The sequence below is a fragment of the Calonectris borealis genome, chromosome 10 (assembly GCF_964195595.1).
Source record: "Calonectris borealis chromosome 10, bCalBor7.hap1.2, whole genome shotgun sequence".
Lineage (NCBI taxonomy): Eukaryota > Metazoa > Chordata > Aves > Procellariiformes > Procellariidae > Calonectris > Calonectris borealis.
The window spans coordinates 23,440,129-23,454,499 of NC_134321.1; the positions used below are offsets into that span (position 1 = coordinate 23,440,129).

General features: G+C 55.7%; 1 protein-coding gene across 1 annotated transcript in view; it reads left to right on the forward strand.

The window, feature by feature from the left end:
* The window catches only part of LOC142086004 (tripartite motif-containing protein 54-like), a 40,150-nt gene extending 29,666 nt beyond the window's left edge, over positions 1-10,484 (forward strand). The window contains exons 7-8 of the mRNA XM_075158470.1: positions 1,161-1,880; positions 10,314-10,484. The gene's annotated coding sequence lies outside the window, so the exon portion shown is untranslated. The remainder of the gene's footprint in view (positions 1-1,160; positions 1,881-10,313) is intronic.
* The last annotated feature ends 3,887 nt before the right edge of the window (positions 10,485-14,371 follow it).

The following is a 14,371-nucleotide window of genomic DNA, read 5'->3' on the forward strand; positions in this document are numbered from 1 at the left end:
GAAGATAAAATGGCTTAGCAGGAAGAGAATATGAACGTATTTTAATCCTTACTTAGATTGTATTGTAGCCCTGGCCAAACTGGCTCTTTGTCTTTTGTTCACCAAGGTATAACGTGAGTTTTGAATACCAAAGCTTTTCTCACATCTTCAAAATTTGTTAATGTTCATTAAGTAGATGAAGAAACATACTAAGATATGTTACTGGATGTGGGCTTGCAGATTTTAACTGCTGTTCTCTGCAAAGAACGTGCAGCACGTGCAATCTGCCATCCCAAATACTTGTCGTAACACGTGTACAGAGCACAAGTATGCCTGTAGAATACCTTACGACCAATGTCTTTACTAGGTAAGTGGGCTTGCAAGGGGGCACTTAAGAGCTGGTGGAAAAAGCTGGCACCTCACTACTCTTTTATCTCCATCCAGAGGTTTCTTGTGTTCGAATAGTTCCTGAGTCTCAAAGTAGACATGCAGAGGTCACCCGGAGACGCTCATGTCCTGGTCAGTGCAGTTAACACTCTGCTGCGCTCCCGCCTCGCTGATCCGCGAGGATCCCATTTTCCCAGAAGTGCTGCTGTCTCTCATGTGACTCCGCTGACGCACTAACCTTGGCAAAGCTGCAGCCGAGCTTTACTCCCAGCTCCCCCAGTGAAAGGGTTACGGAACTACCAGTAGCCTTTTCATTCTCAGTACAGGAAGAGCAGATAGGCTATATCTCGCCTGAAAAAACCGTGCAAACCCACACAATTTATACAGTTTCTCTCAGTGAGCTGACTGCTAGTCCCCTCCTCTGCTCGCCTTGGTGCTACCTCCACAAAGGCTTGAGCACAGTGCACGGTTGCCAAAGCTTCCTAAAGAAAACAAACCACATTCCCCAGAAAAGACGTTTTAAGAGATCCATTTTGCAAAGCACCCTGCAGTTCAGGTAGCTTGCTAACCCAGAGACAAAATAGCAAAACGTTTCAAAATGCATTTACAATTATTTCTATTTTCAATTGGCTTCAAGCACTAACGGCTGCCAAAATTGTAAAGAGTAAGAGCCTATAATGTATATCTACATATCATACTTTTTGAAAGTTAAAAGTGCATTTACCTATTCTGAACACTACTGGAGACGTGGTTATGATGCAGTACATAACTTTTCATTAATTTATTTCACACAGGAAACTGAAAAGCTGATCAATGAGCTAACAGCTGGTGCTACAGACACCAAGGTAATGATTGACGCAGTTGGAACGGGTTTGCTGGAGGACATATGCTACCGAATGGCTGAACTGCAAGCCAAGCTACACCATGACTACTCGACAAAACTGGAGAAACTGCAGGTAATTGCAAACGAGGCCGAAGCTTCGGGACAGCTTTATCAGCAAATGGAAACCCTCCTGGAACAGCACGAAAATTCTGTACAATTTCTACAGGAGGACAAAAAATTCAAGGAAAAGATAGAAAAAGTGCTAGAAGGAAAAGCCTCGTATCAGGACCCACCAAAGCATAAAATTTCCATCAACAGTATTCTGAAGAGCTCATCAGAGAATTAGTATCAAGGATTATCTCCCTACTGCATGCGAGGAGATGCTTTCAAGTACCATTGACATACCGAGACACGTCAATCAGAATGTCCTGCCTTTGCTTTTTCAGATGAGAGTCCTGATCAGCACTTCTGCAAAGAAGTACTGCAACAATTTGAGAAGTCAAATGACATCAAGCAAGATAATTTTGAAAATGCAGCCCCGCCCCTCACTGCAGCAATAATGCGAACACTAGCATTAGTGAAAATTTACGGATTTGCTGACAGCTTCTGTAAGCAGTGCCTGGAGGAGATCCTGCTACAGCAAAACTGTCACCACATCAACGGGTTTTTCCACTGCCCCCTGTGCAGGAAGGTAAGGAGGAGTGATCCTACGTTCCCTGTGGAAACTGGGCAGATGCCACATCTCGTAGTTAGGAGGCTTTTGTTTTAATTTGAAGGGGCAGGTATGCCCCGTCTCTTCGCTGGAGGACAACAGCTCTCACAAGGAGTAACACGCCACATCGTATTTGTAGTGAACGGAACACAGCTGGACTCTTAGGAGTGCTTCAGCCAGCCTTTCAACAGGCTGTTCAAGCAGTGGGGTGGCCACCACTTTGCTACTCCCAAGGCAGTAAAAGCCTCGCTCAGGGAGCCTCTTGAGAGGAGGCTCAGCACCCAGATGGGGAGATACTTTGCAGCACCTCAGTTGGTGATGGCCCATCAGTTAGGGCCCATCAAGGGCCCATTAATTAGCGAGGACCTTTGTTTGGCCTCCAGTACATTTGCTTGTCAGGCTTGTGTCCCTGGAGATGCTCCTGGTGGCTTCCCTCTTTTCCTGGGTATCCCATGTGAGGAGGTCCATGGCCAGAGGATCCCGCTGCAGTAAACGTTCCCTCACCAGTCCGTGCGACGGGCCGGGTCGGGCTCCCGTCACTGCCGCCCGCACCGTGTGTCCGTCAGGTTGGTGTCGCTGCCTGTTGCTGGCCATGGCCGTGGGCTCCCCCAGCCCCGCGGGGCCCCGCCACTGGTCGGAGGAGCCCCGTGCCCGGCTCCTGCGGGCCGACACCGTGGGCACCCCCGGCTGCGCCCGGGCGCGGAGCTGAGCCGGCGCTGGTGCCCCTCGGGGTGTGTTGTAGGTACCACCTGGACGCTTGTGCCGCAGCTCTGTCCCTCTTTATTTGGAGAAACGGCTGACCCCGAAGCTCTCGGTGGGGGTTCTGTCGGCGCACCCCCAACCCCTACCCTGGCAGGGCCACCTTAGCCCTTGCTTGAGGGCCTGGCCAGCCGGCTCGGGGGGCGCGGGGGCCGTTTCAGTTGGGGCTGTGCCTGGGGGGGACTGGGCTGGTTCCAGCGCTACAGGGCAGGTGGGGACGGGCTGGGGGAGCGTGAGGGCTGATTTGGATGGGCCTGGAGAGGACTGGGCTGGTCCCAGCGCTGCAGGGTGGCCAGGGACGGGCTCGGGGAGCGCGAGGGCCGTGGGGAGGGCGGGCGCGGCGGTTTTCCAGTCCGGAACGGCAGCTCCTGGTGTTGGGTCCCGCTCTCAGGGGTGCCGGGGCTGCTGGTCCGGCTGTCCGGGCGCGAGGGGTAGCCGCCGGTTTCCTGCTGGGCTCCCTCGGCTGCAGAGAGGCGCCTGTGGAGAGAGGAGGCTGCTGAGGCCCTCGGCTGCAGGTGGGGGACAGGGACTCTCCTCCCAGCACGGCCCGGCGCTGGCAAGGCTCACCACCACGGGCTGAGCTGCTGGCACACCGTGGCCAGGGGCACCCTGCACCCCCTGGCAGCGCCGAGCAGGGGGACTCCTGCGGGCAGGCTCACTGCTCAGGAGCGGGCGCTAGTGCGCGTCTGGCTTTCCGGGCAACCTCATTCCCCGCTCTTCCTCGTCCTGACCTGGCTTTGCCTGTGCCCGTCACTTGTCCAGGCAGGGCGAGTTTGAGCTAACGCTGGCTCCAGTCAGAGCGGGCTCCCGAGAAGCAGGCCCAGGAATTAAGAGGCCAATCAAAGCATCTGACAGCAGCAGAAACCTCAGCAGAGTTTTCTGGCCGGCCACTAACTCGCCACTCCACAGCAGCCTGACTAGAAATGCTTCGTGGCTACGAGCAGCCATCGAAGGAAGCAGTGGGGGGGAAATCAAAGACTCACTGTTTTCTCTTCCTCCACCGATGGATGACGACACAGCACGACAGTATCGTAAGTGCCATGGAGATCACGGCTGCTTCTGTGCCTAACACGCAGTTCTTTCGCATATCTTCGAGACCAAAACCACTTGCGGGCCTCTGGGGATGGTAGTCCCTTGTGGTTGTCTCGCCGACCGGAGGAGCAGTTGCATCTGGAGGAGCAATTCGGGACGTTAGTCCGTCCTGTGCACCTCTGGTAAGCTTGCAGCACGTCTGACATGGCCAGGAAGTTCTCTGTTTCCCCGCAGCGCTGGTGCCTGCAGGCACGCCCCCACCCTTTGGGACAGCTTGTCCCACCGAACAAAAGTCAGGCAGCCAGAAGGGGAGCACGGCGGGGAGCGCAGCTGCTGGACCCGTCGCTCCCTCGAGGGACACGGACAAAAACCACCCCAGTGGCAGGGAGTGCCACCCCCAACTCTCCCTCCCCCCCGGCCAGCTCCCACACCCCGAGGGGACGGAGTGGGGCCCTCTCAGGAGACGCCTGAGCCTTGCTCTCCCCTTCTGCCTTTTCTGCAGCACGGGCACCGCTTGCAGGTGCTCCCAGGCTTCGGGACGTGTCTCCCACTTAGGGACCCCAGCAAGACTGCTCAGTACCTGAACCCACTCGAAAAAACTCGTATATGTGGCCGTGGTGGTCTTCTCTGGACTTTGAGAGCACTGCCAAAAGGAGAGAGGACAGGAAAAGCCTCAGCACGGCTCAGGCACAGAGGATGCGGGAGGACGGGGAGGTTCCCTCTAAGCCCCTGCTGGATCAGGGAGTCAGGGCATGGCTCTGGACCTCAGCTGACGGGAGGGATCCCGCTCTGTGCTGCTCTTGTGCCTTGGGCCTCGAGGGACTCAGGGCGAGCTCTGGGATGCAGCTACAGCGGGAGGTGCATTCGTGCCAGAGTCGCATTTCCCCTCATCTGCGGAACGTGGTCCAGATGCCTCGAACCCAAAACACTTTCAGCTTTGGCTGCTGACATGACATGCAAGAGCGGGCACTGGGGGAAGAGCCTGCTGACACACACTGATCCTGCTGGGTGACACCAGGACAGCACTTACCTGCCGTGCCGGTGGCTTGCATCGCCTCCGTTTCTTCGGCAGAGACTGGCAGTGAGCCACTGCTTCCTTCCGGAAACGCCTCTGTCTGCACAGCCTCTTGGTCCATCTCTTGAGAAAGCAAGCGGGACAGTTGGATCAGATCGAACCGTTCCCCATCAGGGAGACGGCATCTTCAGGAGGCAATACTTCCCAAAGACTTGGTAAGGTTTAGAAAAAACGCCTGGGCTTTTGGGGCTGCGCCTGGTCACCACTCCAAACAACAGCCTCGCCTGACCTGCTGGGAGACCAGGAAACTGCACGCGACCTTCTGGTTTGCAATGCACGCAGTGCATTTTTGGCCAACTGCAAGGTGATGCTAAATGCCTCCCCTCAAAGAGGAGGGGAAGAAGCTGCAGCCAGGCCAGCCGGGGAAACAGCCCTGCTGAGAAGGGCTCCTCCGCAAGGCCCTCGTGCCCTTCCCTGTAAGCACCAGCAACAGTCACATTCGTCCCATCCCAGCTCTCGGTCTGCAGACGGGAAATCGAGCACAAGCCAAAAAGCCTGCCGAATCAGCATCTCCGCCCGCCTGCCAGCACTAGGAGAGGGCAGCCAGCGCTGCCTGGGACCTCGCTCCCGCCTGGAACTGGCCCAGTGGGCAAGCAGTGCTGCGCGTGAGGTGAACACAAGTTCAGCACACGCCAGGCCCTCAAATCTGCCTACCGACGTCTGCACAAACCAGCTCTGAGCCATACTGGTGAAACTGGGCAGCAGCTGCCCCTGGCACTCGGCGTGAACCACAACTGGCAGCGGAGGCCCTGCACCGTCTCTGTGGCTCGCCAGTGCCTGCAAGGCACGAACCCCAGCGTCGCTGCTGCGAGGCTCTGATCGATCCCTTCCCGCTGCGCAGGCTACAGCGTGTCCAGACGTGGATCTAAAACCTGCGGTTGCCGAGTCTCACGGCTAAGGCAGAGTGAAATATACCCACCGTGTCCTCTCTCCAGTTCCTCCAGTATTTGCCTTAGGACTTCAGATGGCTCCGGGGACTTTTTTCCTCCTTCAGCGTGGTACTGTGCTCTTGGAGGACCTTAACAGAAAGTGTTTGGCTCAATTTCACAGGAATAAAATACGGAAAACCAGTGCACAGCCTGTGAGGTCAGTAAAGACAGACTACTCACCCCTGCGACGCCAGCCGGGCTGTAACGCAGGATCCGGCTGAGGAGCTGCAAGAGTCCTCCTGACGGGCCCATCTGTAACTAAACACCAGAGAAGCTTCTGTCACCTATTGTGATGCACATCGGCAGAACTGAATCGCAGAAGCGGTACGGGCATCACGCAAGGAGCGGGCACACACGCAGAGGCGCCCGGCTGGCAGCTCTCAAAGGGAGGAAAAAGCCAGGACGTACCCACGCCATCTCCCGGAGGCTCGGCCCTGGAACCCATCCGGGAAGCTGGACCACCTTCGCCTGCGGGCACGTCTGCAAAGAAGCGCAGGACAGAACAGCTCCCGTGACACGGCTCAAGATACTTCTTCAGCTCGGAGTGGCAGTGAGTGCAATCCAAAGACGGGATTACGCCACGGCACTCGTCTCTCCCTTCCGCCCAGGAGCATGGTGCAAAGAGTTACCGCCTGCCTGCAGTGGCACCATGCTGGGACGAAACGAAGCACGCGCGGAGCTGCCAGGAGAAAGGACTCCCCGGAGCTCACACCAGCTCTAAACTCAACCCCAACGAGCCCGCTGGCTTGGCAGCCAGCACCGGGAGCAGCTCAGGCTCCGAGGGGCCAGCAAAGACAGCTTCGCAAGGCAAAGCGCCCCGAGGGACGTCACTGAGCCCGACCTGTTCCCTCTCTGCTCTTCTCCATATCTGCGCATCGGCCACAGAAGGAGCAACTTGTGTTTCACACGGAAAGAAGATTAAAAGGTAAATGCTCCTTCCTCCCACTGACTTACCTGTGGGATTGCTCTCGGGCTCGAGGACAGGAACAGGCCAAGAAGTCAGGAAGCCGTCAAACGTGAGAGGATCTTAAGGAAAATTGCACGTGAATAAGCTCTTCCCACATTGTCAATGTTTTTCTTTCAAGGAAAGGGACATTGAGAACTTACATCCAGGATGCCCCAAGGGCTCCAAACCAACATCCAGCCGAGAAGCTGGAAAACCATCGCCACCACCCTCATCTAGAAGCAAGCACAGATGAGAAACGTTTCCATTGCGTGTTGGGACCCACTTATGCCTTAGTGAACTGCAGGCACTGGAATGGGTCAGGTAACAACGTGGGAGCCAGAGGTAGGTGGAGATTGCCAAAGCTGCAGAGGGGCCCGGTGACCCCTTGGCTGGCTCCTTGCAGCTCTCCAAACTCCTTCCAGGCCATGTGCAACAGCCCTCGAGGAGCGGATGGACCAACATAGGGCCCCTCAGGGCTTTCTTACCGGGAGAGCTGTCGCACAGAGAGGAAGCCCTCGCTAAAGCGCTGGAGGGAAAACCCACCATCCGCACTTCTCAGGGAGAAGAGCCCCCTGGCCTGTGAAAGGCTGCACCATCGCCACCTGCTTACCTGCTCCCCGCGCTCGCCACGGAGCGGCACCGGCAGCCCTGGCATGCAGGGCCACCAGGAGGAGGAGGACAAGGAGGAGGCGGCAGACAGGGGCCATGGTCCCCTGCGTTCGCACTACACTGCTGCTGCTGCTGCTGCTGCTGCTGCTGCTGCTGCTGCTGCTGCTGCAGTCGGGGCCGGGGGCTGAGCAGTCGGTGCTTATGGCTGGTGCGGCATCACAGGGCTCTGTGACCTCACAGCCCCGTTTGTGACCTCACGGCCGGGCCGCGGCTGCATGGGGACGGCTTTCGGGGCGCTCGTGGAGAGCCGCTGGAGCACAGCCGGGGGGCTGCCCTCCCGGGGAGGGGAGCACGTCCCGTCGGGCAGCTCCGTCCAAGGGCTGGGACACAGTCCCACACGGGGCGGAGCCCACAGCTCTGCCCTGTTTCTGGGCACTGTCACAGGGCAGCGAGGGGCTCACAGTGCCCCAGACCAACAGGAAACCACAGCCAAGGGATTTCTGAGATCCTCGGGTCTGTTAGCAACAACTCGTGAGGCTGAAGAGTGATTTCAGTCTCGAGACAAGAGCAAGCTCCCCTCCTGTAGGCAGCTCCCAGGCTGGAGCCCAGTTTGGTGCCTTGGGGGACCGCAGGGCTAACGAGTCTCTTTCGTTTTACGGGAAGGGTGAAGAAGCCTTTACTTTTCCATTTCTTCTTCATGTGAAATTTAAGGGAATACTTTGTGTCAGGGTCCTCAAAAAAGTAAAGTCAATCAATGAAACAGAAAAATTAAATTATTTGACGTGCAAAAGGAAACCTCGAGAAGGCACACGGTGGGTATACGCTGCCTGACCAATGTAGTGGCCTTCTGTGATGGAGTGACTACATCAGTGGACAAGGGAAGAGCTATGGGTGTCATCTATCTGGACTTCTGCAAGGCCTCAGACAGGGTCCCCCACGACCTCCTTCTCTCTAAATTGGAGAGATATGGATCTGATGGATGGACTGTCCGGTGGATGAGGAATTGGTTGGATGGACGCATCCAGAGGGCTCAGAGGTCAATGGCTCCATGTCCAGATGGAGATCAGTGACGAGTGGTGTCCCGCAGGGGTCCGTATTGGGACCGGTACTGTTTAATATCTTCGTTGATGACACAGACAGTGGGATCGAGTGCACCCTCAGCCAGTCTGCAGATGACACCAAGCTGAGTGGTGCGGTCAACACGCCTGAGGGACGAGATGGCATCCAGAGGGACCTGGACAAGCTTCAGAAGTGGGCCCGTGTGAACCTCATGAGGTTCAACAAGGCCAAGTGCAAGGTCCTGCACCTGGGTCAGGGCAACCCCCGGTATCAGCACAGGCTGGGGGATGAAGGGATTGAGAGCAGCCCTGCCGAGAAGGACTTAGAGTCATGGAGTCATAGAATCATTAAGGTTGGAAAAGACCTCTAAGATCATCGAGTCCAACCGTCAACCCAACACCACCATGCCCACTACACCATGTCCCTAAGCGCCTCATCTTCACGTCTTTTAAATACTTCCAGGGATGGTGACTCAACCACTTCCCTGGGCAGCCTGTTCCAAGGCCTGACCACTCCTAATGTCCAGTCTAAACCTCCCTTGGCGCAGCTTGAGGCCGTTTCCTCTCGTCCTATCGCTGTTACTTGGCAGAAGAGACCAACCCCCACCTCGCTACAACCTCCTTTCAGGTAGTTGTAGAGCGCGATGAGGTCTCCCCTCAGCCTCCTCTTCTCCACGCTAAACAACCCCAGCTCCCTCAGCCGCTCCCCATCAGACTTGTGCTCCAGGCCCTTCACCAGCTTCGTTGCCCTCCTCTGGACACGCTCCAGCACCTCCATGTCCTTCTTGTAGTGAGGGGCCCAGAACTGAACACAGGATTCGAGGTGCGGCCTCACCAGTGCCGAGTACAGGGGCACGATCACCTCCCTGCTCCTGCTGGCCACACTAGTTCTGATACAGGCCAGGATGCCGTTGGCCTTCTTGGCCACCTGGGCACACTGCCGGCTCATGTTCAGCCGGCTGTCGACCAGCACCCCCAGGTCCTTTTCCTCCGGGCAGCTTTCCAGCCACTCTTCCCCAAGCCTGTAGCGATGCCTGGGGTTGTTGTGGCCGAAGTGCAGGACCTGGCACTTGGCCTTGTTGAACCTCATACAATTGGCCTCGGCCCATCGATCCAGCCTGTCCAGGTCCCTCTGCAGAGCCTTCCTACCCTCCAGCAGATCAACACTCCCGCCCAACTTGGTGTCACCTGCAAACTGACTGAGGGAGCACTTGATCCCCTCGTCCAGATCATTGATGAAGATATTGAACAGGACCGGTCCCAGTACTGAGCCCTGGGGAACACCGCTCGTGACCGGCCGCCAACTGGATTTAACTCCGTTCACCACAACTCTCTGGGCTCAGCCGTCCAGCCAGTTTTTTACCCAGCGAAGAGTGCACCTGTCTAGGCCACGAGCCGCCAGCTTCTCTAGGAGAATGCTGTGGGAGACAGTGTCAAAGGCCTTACTGAAGTCCAGGCAGACCACATCCACTGCCTTTCCCTCCTCCACCAGGCGGGTCACCTGGTCATAGAAGGAGATCAGGTTGGTCAAGCAGGACCTGTCTTCCATAAAGCCGTGGTGGCTTGGCCTGATCCCCTGGTTGTCCCCGACATGGCTTGTGAGTGCCCTCAAGACGAACCGCTTTCTTGTTTATCACCACTGTTATGTGGTCAGAGAGTGATTTTTCTAGTCTAGGAATTTCCTGGGGGGCAGGAGGCAGCCTTTGGAAGAAATGCAGGCTCAGGGTTTCTGAAATGCTGGTTTCACCTCTGGGGGAAAAAATGGTTTTGTTCCTTTTCGCTGTGGGTCTGGAGATGAATTTTATTGGAGCCTTCTCACGCCTCTCAGTGTTCATTTGGTCTTCTACAGCCACATGCAAGTGCTCACACCTTGCACCGATTTTTGATAACAGGAACTTTAAGAACTGTGGTGTATTGTTCCAAGATTTATTTTAACAGTAAAAATTGGGATTCTGCCTCCTTCTACTGTTTCAGTACCTTTGTGTATCTCGCCCGGCATTGCAGGTGGAAGTGATGGGTAACACAATGGATAACCTGCAGGCGCTGCCCAGTGGGCTCCCGGTGCCCGGTAATGCAAGCAGCAGCAGGCAGTCCAGCTGCCAATACGTCCCCAGTCCTGGAGGTCTCATCTCACGGCGGCTCTGCACTAGGGGAGTGGGGATACAACAGAACAGCAAAAAAAAGTCATCAGCTCCGGTAAGGACCTTTCCCAAGTGTCTGTCAGACCGAGGGTGGTGTTTGTCGGATGCAACACTCGGGTTTGTGGTGATGAGACCTCTCAAACCTCGCTGCAGGGGCTGGTCTCAGCTGCGGGTGTCGCTCGGTTGCATGAATTTAGCCCTGAGCTGGAGGCTCTGCCAGCGGTGGGGACCCACGTCCAGCTCTGCAGCAATTCACCAGGCAAAGTACCAATCCCAGGCTGGATCCTCTGCCCTTCGCGCACGAGGAAGGGCCGCACGCACCCTCTGCGAGCATTTTTCCTGCTCAGCCCCTTGGATTGGACACAAAAAGTTTCCAAGGGTGTTTTCGTGTTACTGTGTTTTTCCCTGTTTTAGTTACTGGAGGCTGCTGAGGGACGGACGACTGCTGCCGCGGCGTCTCTCACACCCCTTCGCTCGCAGGCGCTGCTGAGGAGGGCTGCGAGGATGCCGAACGCGACCTTCTGCCCCTCTCCCCCTGCCCCGCTGCCCCCCTGAATCATGGGCTGGCTGCTGCCCCTGCAGGCATGGTCACTCTGCAAAGGGCTCCTCGGAGCAGATGTTACCATTAGTTTACTCCTTTGCCTCCGTACTGACATTTTTATACACAAACAGCAGCTTGCGGTCCTGCTGGCCTTTTAATGGAAAGAAAATACCCTGCTCCATTGCTGTTTGCTTTTTTTCCTGGTGCTTGGCCGCAGTGGGACAGGAGGGTCTGCAGCCCCCCTCCCGCAGGCAGCTGCTCCCCGGCCACCGCCCCGAGTGATTCCCCTTCGCACCCCTGCCCTGCTCCCAGTGCGGACGGGAGAGAGACCTCCCAGGGAAGGTGCCTGGCTGGAAGCAAGCAACATTCCTATTCCTGGTGAAATACCTGCTTTGGGCCTCCCTTCTTTCTGGCAAAACCCCTTTTGTGCTCTCCTGCTCCTTCTGGCCTGGCCCGAGGCCGGGCTGGCTCAGCACATGTGGCTGCCTGGGGCAGAACACCGTTGCTGCTCGACTTACTGAAGTGTGAGGCTTGCTGCAGGCGACCGATTGCCTCTGTAACGTTTGCCCCCAGGGCCGCCTTTGCTGAATGTCCCCTTGCGCAGGCATCGGTCTGAGCCGGGACGTATCTCCTGAACAACCTTCTGATGTTGCTTTTGGGGGGTGGGATCCCACAGCAGGGCTCTGCTCTGCCCCGGGGGACCCCAGCTGACCCGAGGGACCTGGCTGACTCCAGGACCTCTCCCAGGTCTCCTCCCTGAGCTGCACCCCATGGCTCGGCCCCGAGGGCGCAGCACGCCGGGGCGAGACGGACGTCAGCTTAGCACAGGAATTTCTCAGCCTGTGCTGAGAATCACTACTGATTCATAGCCAGAGTGTAGCCAGGCTACAGGAAATCTGTAGCCGCATTTCTAAATACCAGACGCTCTGTTGTTTCCTTCCCACTGTGGATTTTCCATCGCCCCAGCCTCGGCCTGTCGGCAGCCTGCCTCGACACTGCGCTTCGGCAGTCCCGCTGCTCCAGGTCCTCCCGTTTCTATGGAAAGCCCTTCAGGTCGGTAAGTTCCCGTTCCTCCGTATTTAGAAGCATGTCCTGGTGAGAGATGAGTCACTGAATTTGCACCAAGACTTTCAGCGACGACACAGTTGGTTCCTAAATGCACCCACAGTTCACAGGCTTGGCGCTGCTGGACGGCCCGAGTCGCAAGCGTGTCCTTGCGGGGGATCCGGAGGGGGAGGCCGGGCAGCAGAGCAGTCCCCGCACGCCCGCAGCCCCTGCCATGGGCGGCCCTGCAGCCTCCGGGGTGCGTGGAGCAGCAGGTCAGGGCTTGGCAGAGGCCGCAGCCGTGGCAGGTAGGTGAGCACTGCAGTGAGGGGCGAAGTATTGCATGCCTGTACCACACAGATGCGTTTACAATATTATGTGTGCAATGTTATGTATACATTTTTATTAAATAGTACCATTTGAGAAAATTTTGGGAAAGCGGGTTAATTTCGAAGGCATTGGTAAAGAATTATTGCCGCTGTTTTCCTGGCTTATTTATGATTCAAGAACATTTCATGTTACTTTTTCTTATAATACCTTACTCAAACAACCTCTGTGTGCGTGCAATAGTTCCTTTTTCCCCAAGCCTTTGTTTTTTGCTTCCCCCTGTCACACCCACTTGGGGAACCCTCTTGCTCCAAGTACCAGACCAGGACGGCTGTCCCTCCCGGGCACGGCTGAGGTGGCTTGGGCACGGGTCCCTCTTGTCCTGTGCCATAGCTGCTCTGTGGCACAAGGGCCTGTGGTCGTCATCCCTGCGGACCTCCAGCGGCCAGAGAAGGAGAAGCTCCTATGAAGATGCGTAGCGGTGCTGCTGAAACCATTGCACACCCGTCCCAGGAAAGGAGCAGGGCGAGGGTTTCTTGCAGCCCCTTTCTGCTGCTGCTGCTCTGAAGGATGCTCGTGCCAGGCGCGGGAGAGGGCAGGGTGGGAAGAGGGGAGGCAGAGGAGGGGAGCGAGCGCTCCAGAGAGGAGCCCACTGTGGTCAGTAATAGGATAAGTCATACAATAAACTGACACTTCAGTCTCATGTCTTCTTGCTGACAGAATGACTCATTTAAGTGCTTTGAACCAGGTTCTTACTTAATTTAACTGTATTTTGTAATTAAAAGGTATGGGAGGCTAAATGAAAAACTGAGTAAGGATTAAAAAAAGAAAGCCTATGGGCTTCTCCCCATAGGCCGTGGATTTACCGGAAAGTGAGTTTTTCAGGCACAAAGGTTCTTGCTCCGCTCCAGGAAAAGCCTAATTCAGTGCAGCAGAAAGATTTTCACTTGAAACGTTGCTGATGTTCTCACGCTGCCACTCATTAGTAGAGATGGGCTGATTTCTTACTATTTATGTTTGATTTTTGTTTGGAAACAGTAGGAGAAAAAATGTGCCCACTGTGAAGATTTGGTTCACACAGGTCGGCGTATTATTTCAGCTGCAAAAGTTGCACGATGAATTCACAGCGGCTTTCCCAGGCGAAAGTCGGTACCGGTGTGTGTGCCACTGGAGTCTGGAACGGGCCACCTCTTAGCACGACACGCCGTGCCAAGCTGCTGGGCATGTTTTCTTTGTTTTCTCGTTTTTACTGTAGTAAGAGCAGCCACCCAGGCTGCTGGGCATCCTAGGCAATCTTTTAAAAATATGTAAACCAGATTTGTTGGTTCCCCCGAATCAAATCAAACAACCCAGCAATAACATAACCCTGGCTTTGTAAATGTAAGTACGTGGCATTTAAAGCTTTATGCTGGGAAGAGCGTAGTGCTGTTAACAAATTTCACGTCCAGCTCCAGCACTCAAGTGCGTTTTCTGCGTTTTTTGATCCGAGCCTCTCCGCCCTTCCCTGGTGGTGATGTTTTTTCTCCCCTCAGGACTGCACTCTGCTAAATAACCTTCGTGCCGTTGCCCATCGGCGCATCCTCAGTGGGAGGGCGCTGGGGCAGAGGCGCAGCCAGCCCTTGCTGCTGGGGGTGCAAAGACTCGCCCCATGATCCGGGCCGGGCTCCTCCGAGCCAGCCAGGTCACGAGCAGAGTAAGGTGGGCACGTAACATTTCCCCATACGTTTTTGCGTATTTCTATCTCTTTCTCCTCTTGCTCATAGTAAATAACTATGATTACAAGAAATAATTAGATGTTGCTTGAAATATTTGGACCTTGTGATAAAAAATTAGCACATTCACTGCAGAGCTTTTTTTTTCCTAAAAGGCAAAATACTCTTCAATTACCCTTTTCCTTACACATCACCATAAATTCCCCCATCGTGTCAGAGGGGGTTCCTCTCCCCAGATTCACCCGCCCCGTTCGTCAAACGCTCCCGACACGTGCAGCCAAGTACATGAGGCGGAGG